The sequence below is a fragment of the Canis aureus genome, chromosome 27, assembly GCF_053574225.1.
Source record: "Canis aureus isolate CA01 chromosome 27, VMU_Caureus_v.1.0, whole genome shotgun sequence".
Lineage (NCBI taxonomy): Eukaryota > Metazoa > Chordata > Mammalia > Carnivora > Canidae > Canis > Canis aureus.
Window position 1 is genome coordinate 47734526 of NC_135637.1, and position 19057 is coordinate 47753582.

The 19057-nt window shown below is 40.4% G+C and overlaps 1 long non-coding RNA gene across 1 annotated transcript; it reads right to left on the reverse strand.

Moving 5' to 3' along the window:
* Nucleotides 1-505: 505 nt before the first annotated feature.
* LOC144299424 (uncharacterized) lies at nt 506-19002 on the reverse strand. The gene is made up of 3 exons (XR_013366165.1): nt 18817-19002; nt 17768-17867; nt 506-2768 (listed from the first exon to the last, which is right to left on the reverse strand). It is a non-coding gene; the product is annotated as an uncharacterized LOC144299424 (long non-coding RNA).
* Nucleotides 19003-19057: the final 55 nt, after the last annotated feature.

A 19057-nucleotide genomic window follows, 5' to 3' on the forward strand; every position in this document is an offset into this window, starting at 1 on the left:
ATTAGACTGTTTCTTGCAGGTAAGAGCGAATAAAACCCTTTCCTGTCCTTCTGATTATTTGTTACAATTGTGTAACTTTGTACAGAATTGTACAATTCTGCATAAGCAGAAGTATGAGCATGTGCAAAATCTTATAAATTTTGTGCATTTTTTGTATTTTATATCATACTAATTTTGATAATTTTTCTGATCTAATAACCTTCATTTCCTAACTTCAAGTCTGACGTTTTTCCTACTTTTAAGCTTTACGTGTTTCACATGTGGCTCCTTCTAAGCCATTCTTTCCTAAAATTGATAAGTGGATATTTTATCTTATGTAGTCAATAATACTTAATTTAGTTTTCTTTTGGCATATTTCTAGAAGTCGCCTATTCATTCTACTAACCACAGGAACCATAAGTAACAGTGAATAAAAATCAGCTCATGCAAATAATTTTTATACCCATCAGGACATTTGATACTCAAAACAATCTAGTAAGGTGGAAATCATTGAAAAAATAAGAATAACAGTAGTTAACATCAGAGTATTATTGACAGGTGAGTTTATTTATCATTCTCAATTAAAGATGATTTAAAAAATTGGGGGGACTTTAAATTGCCAAGGTCAGATAGCTGATATCCCATACATATTTCAACTCAAGTGTTAACAGAGAATATTATTTTAGAATAAACGCATCTTCAACATAAACTTAAGAAAAATACTTAATGAATATAAAGTGATAATGAAAAAATTCAAGGTGACATTCTTCAATCATGAGTAGAGGGAAAAAACCTGAGTTAGCAGTATTGCCCAGAAGATGTGCGTCCACTTCTCTGATCATGCCAAGAGGCCACCACAGGCTTTGAGAGTGATGTGGTGGTAGGAGATGCTCACGAGGAAAATGAAGTCATAAAGCCTGTCCTGGGAGTACTGTTCTGAAAAAGGCAGCTATGTGCTTAGATAGACAGCTGCGAGGGCCCAGTGGTTAGATTCGAGGATATTTAACCTCTCTACATCTGAACTTTGAAAGAAGCGTGTATTGGGATCCTGCTTTGGGGTAAGATGCAGCAGGGTGCAGTATCCCAAAATTGCCCTGCAGAACACAAATGCACAACAAAAATAAATCTTATTTTAACGACACTGGAGAGCTGTAAATGCAGCAAGGATCCAATGCACTAAATTCAGGAAAGGAAAGAGCCCTTCCAGGCACTTCCTGTCACTTTCCCTCCTTTATTTTTATTCATAAGATTTATCACTGCCCACATTACACAGGGCAGACACTTACTTGAAACCCTTACAGCCAAATATCTTTGAGAATTCAGGCGTTTTCTACCTTAGAAAAGCAATACAGTGCATATATTCTACTTTTATTGTGTGCCCCACAGGACCAGGGGCAGCAACCCCAGATCAAGCGCATTAATATTTCTGTAACTAAGATATGACTATTCACTGTAATTGTGAGGAATAAAGATTATAGATGGCCTTTTGTTGACTTAGGCCAGGAGAAGCCAGATGAATTATGCAAAAGTTTTGGTCTTCTGGGGTTTTTTATTTCAGAATTGTGCCATAGAGAGCATGGAGCATGATATTTTTATCGTTGTCATTAAATGTCCATCTGTCCCACTAAATAAATGCATGTCCTGTGGGGACAGGGACCTTTCGAATGTGAACTGTGTAGCCCAGATTCTATGACAGCCCATGACTCGTGAGAAGCTCTTAGTACATGAATAGATGACACTTTGCAAAAGGGACGCCCAGGAAACTAACAAAAAATGGAGCTGCTTTGTCAACCACAAAACAAATCTGAGTGCTTTTCATTTCTTCATCAGTATTGAGTCATGAGTAACAAGACTTTTCAGCTCAGCAGATTTGGGTATCTTGAAAAGTTACAGTCCTCCTTTATATTGAGACATGAACAACTCAAATGCTTGATGTAGATGGAGCCTGGAGAATCATGGCAAAATAACGTCTCTAACATTTCCTACTAAAAAGAGGGAAGTAATTTCCTTGTGAAGATGATCTCTATAAGAGCTCTTCACTTAAAATGCACCAATTCTTCCTGAAGAATGGTGGTTTATAAACAGGATTCTATCAACTGTTTATGTAGTAAAATTACAAGGAATAGGGGTCATCCCAAAACAGAAATATGTACTAACAGCACATTCAGCAAGAGAAAATTGGATGAATATAAGATTCACATTGTATCCATTAAAAGACATTTCTTAATACAAAATATCTCAGCTTTTCATTCTATTGCAATCTTCCTGTTAAATTAGATCCTGAGAGGTCACAGAACTTATGCCTAAATCACACGGCACTGGAAAGTGGAAAAGCTATAGGAGTCAATTTTTTAAATAAACACAAATGAGCAAAATTTATAAAAATGCACCAATCAACGAGTCTTCATTTTACCTTCTGGGAGTGTATAAAGTCTGTTGCCAAGATACACAGATGAAGATAATGCCTGTGACGTTGTCCCCGAGTTTGCAGCACATGTTTTTCTCTTCTTAAGCAGGCAAAAATGATACAAGAACGTCAACTGCCACAAAAGCACATTTTTCTGGTAATAAGAACTGAGACAGGAAGAGAGCCAGTCTGAGCTGGTAAAGAAGTTGGGGCTTGAACAGAACTGTCACTGCTGCTCAGGGCTTGGTCAGTGGGAGCCACAGAAGGAAGTCTCCTGAGGAAGAGAAAGCATGTGCAGATGTACCACCAGCAAGCCCAGCATGACAGAAGGCAGAGGCCTAAGCCAAAAACAGCACTCAGCTCTGGTTTCTGGTGTGTCCACCTAGGGAAGGACAATACCAGAGGTTAAGCATTTACATCTCCCAGACCTTTCCCAGGTTTTGTCACAGTGCTTTGCATGTACTTACGCCCTTGCTGGATGAGCAGCCTGTAACTGAACAACCCTACTGTATATTCTCTTTGCCAACATAGCCTTCTTCTGACCACACTGATTTGGGGGATAATCAGTAGAAGAAGAAATGCAAGATAGCCTTGAAACAGTATTTAAATAGCATCATCCCTATGAAAAAGGCATCTGATCCCGTCCACATTTACAAACGTAATGCAGCGTTTGCTGTATACTGCTCTACGTACACATCATGTTGCTTAGAAAACCCAAGACCCAAGCAGAAAGCACATGATGGGAAGGCGGCAACGCAGTGAATGTGGCCTCTGGAAGTTGACCAGTAGGAGTCCCAGAAAGGTATTACTGAATTAGTAATCATAAGCAAATGACCTGATTTCTCAAAGCCTCAATGTATCTTACATGACAATTATAAATAAATCCAATGAAGCACTCAGGACAGAGTCTGGCCTATAGTTTGAGTTCAACGTGTGTCAGCTGTTGGTATTATCACTACGAATCGGCTTTCCTGCTATTTTTTTTTTAAGATTTTATTTATTTATTCATGAGAGACACAGAGAGAGAGAGACAGACAGAGACACAGGCAAGGAGAGGGAGAAGCAGGCTCCATGCAGGGAGCCCGACGTGGGACTCGATCCCAGGTCTCCGGGATCAGGCCCTGGGTTGAAGGTGGCACTAAACTGCTGAGCCACCAGGGCTGCCCTCCTGCTGAATATTGTTCAATACTTTGTAACAATTTCTAAATATTTTAAGTTTAATTAGCGACATTAAAATAATAGAATTTACTAATTGGAATTGGAATCGTCTTGTCATTTTAATAATTCATACAGTCTTATATAAGTTTCTACTTCATAACAAAAATTATTTTCAAATGTCACATCCGTTATCCTACTATGCAGGAATGAACTCACCTTTTTTACTCCTTATCTTAGAGCATGCTACATGAGGTCACCAATGTGCAAAGCAGCTCCTTCCCCGGGCAGCCCTTGCAAAACAACACACCTGCTTCAGAAACATCAATGCCAGCAACAGACCTCAGGAATTGCAGTTATTTTACAAGAAATGGGTAGCTTGAAGAAATGAGAGGTAATGAAGGTGGCTGCAAAGACTCATCTTATTTTGCAGCCAATGAAATTGCTTAAGTGTCAAGTCTGGATGTTTCTCTATTAATAAACATTTCCAATTACTGAGGAATTTGGGTATTGGCTTCAATTTGACCTTTATAGTAGAAACGCATATAGCTTCCAGGACTTGACAATAATGACAACTTCTAGAACTTCAACACAGATTTCTTAGGATCCTCATTTTGACACCATGATACGTAGGACATGTCTTGCCCAGTGGGAAGGAAACATCTTTCAGATAGAAAGCCGTTTCAGCTGCCAGAACAAAGTATGTCTCACCCTAGCAGCAGCCCTGTATGCCTCTCCTGCTCTGGACTGCTCGAAGGGGAACATAAGTGTCATGTATCCCATATTTTGAGGGAAAATCCCAACCACACACACCAAACCTTCTGACAATAAATCCATCAGTTCTCATGCACTATAATACTAAATAGAAATGAAATTTTCATAAGATACCAAAATCACATTATTTTCTACTCCCTAATATTAACCCACAAGTCTGCCGCAAGAATTATGTGAGGATTTTTGCTCATGGTTGTGAAGAGAAATGGGACTTATGTGTGTGGAATTCTAGGTTTCTATGACCTTTAATTATTGTTAAATATGTTGAGAATAAACACAAATTATTATTTGTGGACTTTCCTTAATCTGTATCTAACAGTTACCTTCTATGTCACTTACTACTGCAAACTGTTGAGAGATTTCCTCTTAGTTAACCTTGACTCTATCAGCATCATCTATAAGAAAAAAAAATAGTAACTAACTATAGGCATTAATATATTTCTTATTGGATTTATACTGTTAGTCCCTTTCCAAAAAAGGCTCTGAGGAAGCTAGCCTTTAAACAATTCCTTTCAATTTATAGAACAGCTTCATACGACTTTTTTCTTAGATGGTCACAACAGCCCTATGAATGAATTTCTTATTATTGTGAGAAATTTGTGATTGGAAAAATGTCTTGGAGTGGTCAAGTGGCTGGTCCAAGATCATATGGTCTCCAAATTCCACAGCCAGAACTCCAGTCAGGGTTGGCTTAATCTGGAGGCTGTACTGGATGCTTTCCACTCCACCATACCCCTCCACACATTGGAGATTAGATCTTTCCTATGTAATTAAGCTTGAGTCCATCACCAGGGACTCAGAATTACCAAGAATTTAAGAACATGCTAAATTTCTAATCATCCTACAAGCCTTAGACCTTACTTTGTCGCAAGTAACAAAGTCATCACCGGACAGCTGGCACCAAACTCTTCCAACACAGCAGCAAAACCTGCTCTTGAATCAGTCAGAAGCCCTTATGATCCTGGCTTGGGACATGGTGACCAATATATCCAAGCAGAGCTAGTAGACTTCTACAATCTCAAATTCTTCGTCTAGTACATTTGGATATGAATCTGATTGCTTCCAGCTTTGTCAGCTATGTTAGTAGAATCATTCATGACTTTAAAATCCCCCAAATAGTATGGAAGGCCAGTTCCAGGGAAATATAGTGTATTGTCTAACAATAGCAACCAAGACTGGGATTGATGAGTACAATGAGGTGCAAGAAGCTCTGGATCATTCCAGAGAAGTTTCAGATAACTTGTGTTCTTTGATTTGTCATGATTCAGGGCTCAGAACTCCCGCACAATATAGAGTCTACACTCTTTATTAAAATATAGATCACATGGATTTAGTTTAGAGGAAACTATGCTTACTCGGATAATGAACCAGTATATAAAACAACAGGATCATGAGCCAGTTTCTTGAGGATAACTTATAACTGGAAATAAATCAATTAGGGGAAATAGAACAAGATAAAATGCAATCTCAGGAGATATCTTGTTGTAATTGAAACCTAAGTCATTTTACCATGTCTAGATCTTTCTACTGTTAAGCAGTCTTCAAATATGTCTCCTCATCTAAAAGCTTCCATTGAAAAAAAATCTATGTGGGTCTACATGTCAGACAGATTTGGATTCAAAGCAGAATTTCCTAATTTCTCAGTTTGCAGAAGTTACCTAACATCACAGGATCTCCACTTCTCATCTGAAAATAAGAATTAATGTTTGTGGTTTTTAATATTATTCGATTTGTCATCTCTAGCCCATAGAAAAAAATCAAAAGTATAAGTTAGGCTATAATTTCAAGTATGAAAGTGTTACAAGACTCTGATATCTTGATATGTGGTGTCCTCAGACCACTAGAACTATGATGTCCATTTTCAGTTTTTTTCTAAATCTGTAAAATAAGAGTCTCTACAGTTTGTAGAGAGTTGACTAATGTTCCTAAAAGTTGGCCAGCTCCAAGAAAATGTGATGTTTGTGAATAAGTTTTTGGAGATCCTCTCTTTACCTTTCAAGGGGTGTTGTACCCTGTGGGCTAATCCCCAAATGCCCCTCACCTCATGTGCCATTGTGGAGCTATAAAGACCAGAAGGGATGAGTAATGCAGTGTCAACACTTCAAAGCCTGGATGGAGGGAACATCTTTATATATGACAAGTGGTATGGCTATACACAGATGGCTTAGTCCTAAGTACCCTCCAGGGTCCACACATTTCACAATAATCTTTTCAAAGTAATTGCTGCCACTTGAGTAGTACCCTCAGAAAATTACCACGTTGTCAATTTATTCTCTAGCTTTTGAAATTCCGTCTCCCATTTCCCTAAGGTAACAGACTCTAATGTCTTAAATCTCCAAACATGGGAAGATACATTTGCATTATATATTACATTAATATTTTCTTCACTCCCTTAGCTTATTTTTTAGAAAGTAAGTGTAGACTTTGGGTTCATATTAATGGAGTTTATGATTAATTATTTTCTACCTCATTAGGTTTTCTTTTTATTGGCAAAATGGACGTCAATGTTGAAGGAGGTCTAGTAGGGTAGAGAATTTTTACAGCCGTGTGCCACAAAGTATCCTCTTTATAACTTCCTAGAAAAAGGGAACTATTTTCCTATAATGTTGAGGTTGCCTGCTTCTTTTTCAAAATCAAATTTTGTCTTAGTGTGCAGTTTGCATGTTTATCACTCAAGCACTTGATATAGGTTTTTAAAATAGTATGCACAGAATAGCTACTTAATGCATTGTTCTGTAGCACTGCCATGCTTAGCATATGGAAGGTGGTATCTGATTATTATTTTTTATTGTATTTTTATCATTGTGGGAAAGAAAGACCTCTGGTCTTTTCAGCACTGCTCCTAAACTGCAGGGATAGCAGGGTATTATTTACACTTAAGCTTTATCCCTGAAATATCTAATAAAATAAAGGAGTTCATTTGATCCTGAAAAATGTCAAATTATTAATGTCATTTTTATTCAATGTATGTAACAAATATTTGTTGTGTCTATCATTAGTTAACTTACCCTTGAACTAGAATTTGTATTTGTTTACTCTCTTTTCAAGCTGGATCACTCAATTTTTTTTCATGAGAATCCATCTCCACAACTAGGAAGGTACTTACTGGTAAAAAGTGTAAAGGGAAAAACAGCTTCTGTGAAATGACTGGATCACCAGGAGATGTGTGGCCATTAATTCAGCCCGGAGACATCCTTCAGTAAGTCAGAAACCAGATAGCTAACCAACCAGGATCATGCAGACCAGAGACACTTATTCTCAGTTTCTCCACAGTTCAGCTTGTGTTACTGGGAAGTATGAAGGGCTATCAGGCAAATCTTTTGTTAGAGATGATGTAAACAAATAATGCTTATTTTCTTGTTCCAAAAGAATCATTTCCTCACAAACAGAGCTTACTATTAAATATACTACACAGGGGTGATGGGTGGCTCAGTCAGCTAAGCATCCCAACTCTTGACTTCCACTCAGGTCATGACCTCAGGGTTGTGAGACCGAGCCCAGTGTCAGACTCTGTGCTCTGTTCAGCACAGTCTGCTTGAGATTCTCTCTCTCCATCTCCCTCTGCCCCTGCTCATGCTATGCTCTCTCTCTTCAAATAAATAAATAAGTAAAATCTTAAAATACAGTGGATAGTAACCTGAAATATAACTCCACATAAACTCTTAATAAGCTCATTGTACCAAATGCAGGTGCTAATATCCCTCCCTTTCAATCCATCAAAAAAAATATTATCCTATGAGTACACTGTTTGCACTAAAATTTTATATTAAGTTATGTTGGATATTCATATATGAAAGGAAAGGACTAATGATAAGAAACTGAGGAGTGTATAAAACTAGCCAAATCAGGGACACCTGGGTGGCTTAGCAGTTAAGCATCTGCCATCAGCTCAGGGCATGATCCTGGAGTCCCAGGATTGAGTCCCACATTGGGCTCCCTGCATGGAGCCTGCTTCTCCCTCTGCCTATATCTCTACCTCTATCTCTCTCTCTCTGTCTCTCATGAATAAATACATAAAATCTTAAAAAAAAACTAGCCAAATCAGATAAGCCAGAGATATGTCTCATGGGAATATAGAACAAAAAAATACTTGTGTATTTGAGTCATAAGAGCAGAAAAGAGCATTCATGAGCATTTATTTATCCTTGATGTTACTTGGGGACAAGGCAATTATGTCTCCACCATCATTAGCTGGAGTATGTACAGAGCAAAGAGGAATGCCCTGTTCTCATGTTTTAGTACAGTTTATCCAGAAGACTGGAATACTCCACTCAAAATGAATCATCCTTTAATGCAAAACCAATCCTAGGAAAATTAACAGGACAACCAGAAATGTGTTATTCCAAAGACATTGCCCAAATGCCTGCAACATAGTACATTTTCACTTTTGTTTGTAGAATGGTCGTATGACAGTCAACGAAGAAAGCACCAAAGAATTGCAAATACACAAATATGAGTTAGTCACAAGTTTAATGAAGGGCTATCCAAGAAATCATATATGGCAAGTAAGCATCCCAGTTAAGGGGTAAGAATGTGATAATAGCAGTACTTTATACACATTTCATTTATCCCTCCTGACCACCCCATGAACCAATATTCTCACCCAGATGAGAACACTGAGCTTTCATAAGGTTGTGGATTTGTCCAAACTTACAGAGAATGCATAATGCAGTCACCATGGTACACTGAATCACAATAGCAACAAAAGCAAGGGCATATAACAAATTCAGACAGATCAAGTCAACCCTTTAATGACTTTTGAAATGACTAATACTAATGCCAAGAGGCACCTGGGTGAAGCAGTCGGTTAAGCATCCTGCTCTTGGTTTCAGTTGTGATCTCAGGGTTATGAGATCAAGGCCCCACATTGGGCTCTGTGCTCAGTGCACAGTCTGCATAAGATGCTCTCCTGCTCCTCTCCACTGCATGGCCTGCACGTGGGTGTGTACCCTCTCTCTAAAATAAATAAATAAATAAAATCTGAACAAAAACTGCCAACTACCCTTTTTTATATGGAACTGACCACAGCTCTTCCATAGTGGACAATGATACTAAAGATCAATAGATTTAAAACTCATAATTAAGTATAATATTTTAGCAATTTTTTGACTTTGGTGGAAACAGAAACAACTTCTCTCCTAAGAAATATTAGAGACATCCACATAAACACAATTTATGACAAACCATAGTACTTCTTTATAAATGTAATAATTTTTGATTTACTGACCATAAGTACTATATTACATTTGTGTTATTTTGTTTAGTTACCATGTGTTTTACTTTGTTTAAGTGCCATGCTTACAAGTGCCATATTATACTCACAGGGGCAGTGTACCTTAGTGGTTAAGATTAAAATAAAAAAAAAAAAGATTAAAATCAGATTATCTGGACTCTACTAATTTCCAGCTGTGTATCCCTTAAAAAAAAGTCCTTGATTTCTCCATACGTGTTTCCCCTTTTATAAATGAAGAAAATAATAATAATTACTCCATAGAATTGTTGAAAGGATTATATAACTTAACACATGTAAGGTACTTAGGATAGGATGTAGCCTATATTAAGGACTCAGTAAATTTTTGTAATTATCATAATTATTACCCAATCTAAATATAAGTAAGCTACATTATGATGGAGTTCTATTCTGTTTCTAAAACGTAAGTGGATTCACTAGCATTAAATAATATCGGTTATTAAAAAATAGAAGATTAGTGCATCTACAATGTACCCAAACTGGAAGTATATGTCTTGTGCATCTTTGCACATGGCATTTCTTACTGAAATCGAACCCCTGAACTTCTTTCCAATCACATAAGAAATAGTGCAGGGTATATATTAACCAATTTGTGAATTCTACCCTGATTTATTTGGGTCACACTCACCAAACAAATGCTCCTTCTCTGCTTAACCTGAGTCACATTACACAGTGTATGGAAAGTGTTGGAGTGCATATTTTCATATCATCTGTTGGATTCATTACATAATATTTTAACACCCAAACTATACTCTCTAGTTCACAAAACATCACAGTTGAAACCATGTCAGGGAGTCAGATGGAAGAACTTTTCTCCCTTGGACTGGTTCACAGGAGCTAGCCCGGCAAGTCAGTTAATTTCTGTAGCACACATGCATGGTCTCTACAGGCTCCTCATTGGCCATAACTCATGAGCAAATGTACATTAGCTCATTGGCTGCTCTGAGGGGTTAAATTCAGAGTATTTTCACTCAGAATAAATTTTTGGCACAGTGTAGAAAAACAATTGGGTAAGACAGAGTTTTACCTGGGGTGCCTGGGTGGCTCTGTTGGTTGAGCATCTGACTCTTGGTTTCAGCTCAGCAACTGATCTCGGGGTCATGAGTTCCAGACGCACATGGGCTCCATGCTCAGTGCAGTCTGCTTTGGAATCTTCCTCCCTCCTCCTCCCCCTTGGTCCCTCTCCCCACTTTCAGTTTTACCTAACACAATTTACAGAAAAAGTGAAACTTAATGATACTGAAAATCAAGCTTGTTTCGTGTCTTAGAGTAGGCTGGTGAGTCTGAAGAGGGATGCCCAGATGGCTTTTAACTGACCCCAGCCCTGCCCTCTTGGATCTTCCCCCAGCACCTGGGAGGACTTGCACAGTCAAAAGATCACTTCAGAAAAGACTTGTTTTAGCCCTCACCTCATTGTGGGGTCCCGCACATGGTTACGAGCCCTCCTGAGTATAATATTTGACCTCTTCTCAGGCAGAAATGACTAGTATTTTGCTGGGGAGAGTAATGAATCAATACTTATGGCACTGACCCCCTTTGCCATGTCCTTCCTCATCCCTGTCCTCAAGCTCCTGCTCAGACTTGTCATCAGCACACAGCAAAAGCACTGTGGAGTAATTATCCTGTCACTTAGGGAGCAAACACAATTTTCTGTGGATGCAATCTCAGTCTCTACATGCAATGAAGAAAGTCTGAGAAGGCAAAGCTCCTGTTGATTAAGATAAAGACGTGATGATGGCTTGTTTCTCCAGGGTAACATGTAGAGTCACTACAAATGAAGACCATTAGTGGTCACTACAAATGCAGTCATTAGTGGTCAAAGGTAAGCTGCAAAGAACTGAATGCCAGGGAAATCAAGCCCATTTTTATTAATTTCCTTACCTTTTTCCCACTAAATATTATTATTAAGCTGCCAACAAGAAATCAACTTACTGTTTGATATTTCCACATTTAAATTCACCAGGAGGGAGAGAACACACACACACACACACACACACACACACACACAAATAAGGCTGTGTATTAACAGAAGGAAGGTGGCCAAAGGGAGAAGTAGACACTTTTGGGAGCCTGGACAATGTTGCTTCAGGAGGAAATTACGTCAGAAAAATGTAAATGTGAAAACATGTCTTAAGTCATCAGTAGATGAAATGCGGTTGATTATATAAAATTGAGAACTAAATATACTTAAAATTATGATTCTATTGATGTCAAAAACCAGATTCTTGAAGAAAGTGATTGAAATGAAGTTGGATGAAAATCCATTTTTAAGGACTTTTTTTAAAACCCATCAGATCAAATAAGAGCGAATGTTTGAGAAGGGATAATTTTCCTCACAAGGAAGGGACTAATTGTCCTCATAGGTTTTCCTAAATATACACACTTTAGGTGTCTTTTCGGACAATATTTAGCTCACGAAGTTGATTTTATACTTAGAAATTATTTAGCAAGAGGGCCCCTTGGTGGCTCAGCGGATGAGCATCTGTCATCAGCCCAGGGTGTGATCCCGGGGTCCTGGGATCAAGTCCCACAACAGGCTCCCTGCATGGAGCCTGCTTCTCTCTCTGCCTGTGTCTCTACCTCTGTGTGTGTGTGTGTGTGTGTGCGTGCGTGTGTCTCATGAAGAAATAAATAAAATCTTTAAAGAAAAAAGAAAAATTATTTAGCAAGTTACATTTATTTATTTATTTATTTATTTATTTATTTATTTATTTATTTATTTTTTATTGGTGTTCAATTTACCAACATACAGAATAAAACCCAGTGCTCATCCTGTCAAGTGCCCCCCTCAGTGCCCATCACCCATTCACCCCTACCCCCCGCCCTAGTCCCCTTCCACCACCCCTAGTAGTTCATTTCCCAGAGTTAGGAGTCTTTATGTTCCGTCTCCCTCTCTGATATTTCCCACACATTTCTTCTCCCTTCCCTTATATTCCCTTTCACTATTATTTATATTCCCCAAATGAATGAGAACATACACTGTTTGTCCTTCTCCTATTGACTCACTTCACTCAGCATAATACCCTCCAGTTCCATCCAGGTTGAAACAAATGGTGGGTATTTGTCGTTTCTAATGGCTGAGGAATATTCCATTGTATACATAAACCACATCTTCTTATCCATTCATCTTTCATTGGACACAGAGGCTCCTTCCACAGTTTGGCTATTGTGGACATTGCTGCTAGAAACATCGGAGTGCAGGTGTCCCGGCATTTCATTGCATCTGAATCTTTGGGGTAAATCCCCAACAGTGCAATTGCTGGGTCGTAGGGCAGGTCTATTCTTAACTCTTTGAGGAACCTCCACACAGTTTTCCAGAGTGGCTGCACCAGTTCCCATTCCCACCAACAGTGCAAGAGGGTTCCCTTTTCTCTGCATCCTCTCCAACATTTGTGGTTTCCTGCCTTGTTAATTTTCCCATTCTCACTGGTGTGAGGTGGTATCTCATTGTGGTTTTGATTAGTTTTTCCCTGATGGCAAGTGATGCAGAACATTTTCTCATGTGCTTGTTGGCCATGTCTATGTCTTCCTCTGTGAGATTTCTGTTCCTGTCTTTTTCCATATCATGATTGGATTGGTTGTTTCTTTGGTTTGAGTTTAAGAAGTTCTTTATAGATCTTGGAAACTAGCCTTTTATCTGATACGTCATTTGCAAAAATCTTCTCCCATTCTGTAGGTTGTCTTTTAGTTTTGTGGACTGTATCCTTTGCTGTGCAAAAGCTTCTGATCTTGATGAAGTCCCAATAGTTCATTTTTGCTTTTGTTTCTTTTGCCTTCGTGGATGTATCTTGCAAGAAGTTACTGTAGCTGAGTTCAAAAAGGGTGTTGCGTGTGTTCTCCTCTAGGATTTTGATGGAATCTTATCTCACATTTAGATCTTTCATCCATTTTGAGTTTATCTTTGTGTATGGTGCAAGAGAGTGGTCTAGTTTCATTCTTCTGCATGTGGATGTCCAATTTTCCCAGCACCATCTATTGAAGAGACTGTCTTTCTTCCAATGGATAGTCTTTCCTCCTTGATCGAATATTAGTTGACCATAAATTCAGGGTCCACTTCTGGGTTCTCTATTCTGTTCCATTGATCTATGTGTCGGTTTCTGTGCCAGTATCACACTGTCTTGATGACCACAGCTTTGTAGTACAACCTGAAATCTGGGATTTTGATGTCCCCAGATATGGTTTTCTTTTTTAAAATTCCCCTGGCTATTCGGGGTCTTTTCTGATTCCACACAAATCTTAAAATAATTTGTTCTAACTCTCTGAAGAAAGTCCATGGTATTTGATAGGGATTGCATGAAACGTGTATATTGCCCCGGGTAACACTGACATTTTCAAAATATTAATTCTGCCAATCCATGAGCATGGAATATTTTTCCATCTCTTTGTGTCTTCCTCAATTTCTTTCAGAAGTCTTCTATAGTTTTTAGGGTATAGGTCCTTTACCTCTTTGGTTAGGTTTATTCCTAGGTATCTTATGCTTTTGGGTGCAATTGTAAATGGGATTGACTCCTTAATTTCTCTTTTTTCAGTCACATTGTTAGTGTATAGAAATGCCATTGATTTCTGGGCATTGATTTTGTATCCTGCCACGCTACCAAATTGCTGTATGAGTTCTAGCAATCTTGGGGTGGAGTCTTTTGGGTTTTATATGTAGAGTATCATGTCATTGGTGAAGAGGCAGAGTTTGACTTCTTCTTGCCAATTTGAATGCCTTTAATGTCTTTTTGTTGTCTGATTGCTGAGACTAGGACTTCCAGTACTATGTTGAATAGCAGTGGTGAGAGTGGACATCCCTGTCTTGTTCCTGATCGTAGGGGAAAGGCTCCTAGTGCTTCCCCATTGAGAATGATATTTGCTGTGGGCTTTTCGTAGATGGCTTTTAAGATGTCGAGGAATGTTCCCTCTATCCCTACACTCTAAATAGTTTTGATCAGGAATGGATGCTGTATTTTGTCAAATGCTTTCTCTGCATCTAATGAGAGGATCATATGGTTCTTGGTTTTTCTCTTGCTGATATGATGAATCACATTGATTGTTTTACGAGTGTTGAACCAGCCTTGTGTCCCGGGGATAAATCCTACTTGGTCATGGTGAATAATTGTCTTAATGTACTGTTGGATCCGATTGGCTAGTATCTTCTTGAGAATGTTTGCATCCAGGTTCATCAGGGATATTGGTCTGTAATTTCCTTTTTGGTGGGGTCTTTGTCTGGTTTTGGAATTAAGGTGATGCTGGTCTCATAGAACGAGTTTGGAAGTACTCCATCTCTTTCTATCTTTCCAAACAGGTTTAGTAGAATAGGTATGGTTTCTTCTTTAAACGTTTGATAGAATTCCCCTGGGAAGCCATCTGACCCTGGACTTTGTGTCTTGGGAGGTTTTTGATGACTGCTTCAATTTCCTCCCTGGTTATTGGCCTGTTCAGGTTTTCTATTTCTTCCTGTTCCAGTTTTGGTAGTTTGTGGCTTTACAGGAATGCGTCCATTTCTTCTAGATTGCCTAATTTATTGGCGTATAGCTGTTCATAAGATGTTTTTAAAACCGTTTGTATTTCCTTGGTGTTGGTAGTGATCTCTCCTTTCTCATTCATGATTTTATTAATTTGAGTCTTCTCTCTCTTCTTTTTAATAAGGCTGGCTAATGGTTTATCTATCTTATTAATTCTTTCAAAGACCAACTCCTGGTTTTGTTGATCTGTTCCACAGTTCTTCTGGTCTCGATTTCATTGAGTTCTGCTCAAATCTTAATTAACTCTCTTCTTCTGCTGGGTGTAGGATCGTTTTTTGGAGATGTTGTGCTTAGAAGACCTGTCGAGTATAGAAAGAGCTACATTGAAGTCACCAAGTATAAGTGTATTATTATCTAAGTATTTCTTGACTTTGGTTATTAATTGATTAAAATATTTGGGAGCTCCCACATTCGTGGCATATATATTGAAGACTGTTAAGTCCTCTTGTTGGATAGATCCTTTTACTATGATATAGTGTCCCTCTTCATCTCTCACTACAGTCTTCCGGGTAAATTTTAGTTTATCTGATATGAGGATGGCTACTCCTGCTTTCTTTTTAGGACCATTTGAATGGTAAATGGTTCTCCAACCTTTTATTTTCAGGCTGTAGGTGTCCTTCTGTCTAAAATGAGTCTCTTGTAGACAGCAAATAGTTGGGTCCTGCTTTTTTATCCAGTCTGAAACCATGCGCCTTTGGATTGGGTTATTAAGCCGGTTCACGTTCAGTGTTACTATTGAAAGATATGAATTTAGTGTCATCATGATATCTATTCAGTCCTTTTTTTGTGGATTGTACCACTGAACTTCTTCTTAAAGGGGAATTTTAAGAGTCCCCCTTAAAATTTCTTGCAGAGCTGGTTTGGAGGTCACAGATTCTTTCAGTTGCTGCCTGTCTTGGAAGCTCTTTATCTCTCCTTCCATTTTGAATGAAAGCCTTGCTGGATAAAGTATTCTTGGTTGCATGTTCTTCTCCTTTAGGACCCTGAATATATCCTGCCAGCCCTTTCTGGCCTGCCAGGTCTCTGTGGAGAGGTCTGCTGTTACCCTAATACTCCTCCCCATAAAAGTCAGGGATTTCTTGTCTCTTGCTGCTTTAAGGATCTTCTCTTTATCTTTGGAATTTGCAAGCTTCAATATTAAATGTCGAGGTGTTGAACGGTTTTTATTGATTTTAGGGGGGGGGATCTATTTCCTGGATCTGAATGCCTGTTTCCCTTCCCAGATTAGGAAAGTTTTCAGCTATGATTTTTTCAAATACATATTCTGGCCCTGTGTCCCTTTCGGCGCCCTCGGGAACCCCAATTAAACGTAGGTTTTTCTTCCTCAGGCTGTCGTTTATTTCCCTTAATCTATCCTCATGGTCTTTTAATTGTTTGTCTCTTTTTTCCTCAGTTTCCCTCTTTGCCATCAACTTGTCTTCTATGTCACTCACTCGTTCTTCCACCTCGTTAACCCTCGTCGTTAGGCCTTCTAGTTTGGATTGCATCTCATTCAGTTGATTTTTAATTTCTGCCTGATTGGATCTAAATTCTGCAGTCATGAAGTCTCTTGAGTCCTTTATGCTTTTTTCTAGAGCCACCAGTAGCTGTATAATAGTGCTTCTGAATTGGCTTTCTGACATTGAATTGTAATCCAGATTTTGTAACTCTGTGGGAGAGAGGACTTTTTCTGATTCTTTCTTTTGAGGTGAGGTTTTCCTTCTAGTCATTTTGCTCAGTGCAGAGTGGCCAAAAACAAGTTATATTGGGAAAAGGAGAAAAAGAGAGAGAAAGAAGGAAAGAAAAGAGAAAAAGAAAAAAGAAAAAAGGAAAAAAAAACGAGAAGAAAAAGAGAAAAAAAAGAAAGGAAAAAAAAGGGTGGGGAAGCAATCAGAAATCAAAAAACAAACAAACAAACAAACAAACAAACAAACAAAAAACCCACGGGGGAGTATCTTCTGATTCTGTATACTTTAAGTCCCTTGACTTCCCCTGGAACTTGTCCTTCTAGCTGGTCTTCTGGGGGAGGGGCCTGTTGTGATTTTCAGGTGTTAGCACTTGGGGGAGCTGCTCTGCCCCCTGCCTGGTGCAGGACTCAGTGGGGGTTGTTTACCCCGTGAGGCCCCAGGAGGAACAACCACAGTGGCTGCTCTGGAAACCTGGATTCAGCCCCCGCAGTAACTACGGTGCTCTCTGTCTGCAGGGCCTGGAGGCTCTGGGGGGCGGGGCCGCTGCTCTGCTCAGCTCGGGGCAGGAGCATCCTTGCTATCCTGGGCCCTCCCGGCCTCTGCCTGTCCTGGGGGGAGCCCGGATCCTGGGCTGTGTCCGGTGCCCTGTGCTCCCGGTCTGCGCTGTTGGATTCGCGCTCCCGGCCGTGCAGCCCCCTCCGCGGAGCCGCCGCCCGAGCCCCTCCGAGCTGCTCCGGGTCCCGCCGTGCGCGCTGCAGCCCTTACGGAGCTCGGGGCACTCTCCTGGGCGCGCAGGTGTCTTGTTAGTGTCCCAGGGAGCCCGAGGGCATCCCCGCCCTCCTGGGGTCCTGCTCCTACTCCCTGCGGGTGCCCTTCCGCCAGGGAAGGTTGGTGCAGCTCCTGCTTCTCCCGGACGGAGCTTTCCTGTCCTGGGGGCACTCGGCCCGGCCTTACCCCGGCTCCTCGCGGGGCCCCTCCCCTTTGGAGGCCTTTTGTTTCTTTATTTCTTTTTCTCCCTCCTTCCTACCTTGAGAGAATCGGGAACTCTTCTCACTGTAGCATTCCAGCTGGTCTCTCTTTCAATCTCAGGCCGAATTCGTAGATTTTCAGGATGATTTGAAGGTTATCTAGGTAATTTGGTGGGGACAGGTGATTTGGGGACCCTACTCTTCCGCCATCTTGCCCCTCCTCCCTTTGTATCTTTAAATAAAAACTGTGTGCACACACGTGTGTGATGAACTACAGCTTATGTTTGCTTGTGAACCCCTCAGACCTACCTATTCTAGAGTAAGTGTGTAATTAACATTTACTGTTGGTCCTTCCACACTTTGCTCTCCTATTTCCCAACCATTTCCAACTGTTAGCATGGCTATGCTTCGCTCAAACCTCTCAGATGGCAGTAATCATGACAAGTGCTTACATAGGACATGTTTTGTGACAAACATTCCTCTACATGACATATATATTTCGCTTAATCCTCACAACCATCATATGAAACGGATACTATTATCATCTCTATTTTACAGATGGAAAATAAATCTCTCTATTTTACAGAGAAGTCAGGAAACTTGCCCAAAGTCATGCACCCAGCCGATGGCAGAGGGAGGACTTGAACCCTGAGGTCTGAGCCCGTTCTACATAATTACTCTCCTGGCCCTGTCACCAGCTCATTCTCTTTAGCTGTGACCAATAGTTTTTAATTTTGATTATTTGAACTTATTTTCATTTTCAAAAATTCCTTGACAATTCAAATCCCAATCCTCTGAAAAGATTTTCTCAATCAAATAAATGTATAAAGTACAAAGCAGGGGTGCCCGAGTGGCTCAGTTGGTGAAGCATCTACCTTCAGCGAAATCACGATCTCAGGTTCCTGGGGTGGAGCCCAATGTCGGTCTCCTAGTTCAGTGGGGCGTCGGCTTCTCCCTTTGCGCCTCCCACTGTTTGTAATCTCTCTCTCTCTCTCTCTCTCTCTATGTGAATATGCATATATATATAAATATCAGAGGCCCCGAAGGGGTTGCCGGCGCGGCCCCTCAAGCTCAGGCCGCAGTCTCCGCCCCGCGGCCCCACACTCACGTCACCCAGGTGGAGGGCGTTGACCTGGGCCTGGACCAAGGGCGGCTGCGGGGACCCAGGCTGTGCGTGCGCTTCCCTCTCCGGCGCCTGGCGGGGAGGTGCGGCGCGAACCCGGCGGGCGCGGCCGTCAGCAGCGGGAAGCGGCCTCCCCAGGGCGGCCACGGCCCCACTCGCGGCCCCACACGCGGCCCCACACGGGCCGTCGCTCCCCACCGCGCGCCAGGGCGGCCCGGCCCCCTGC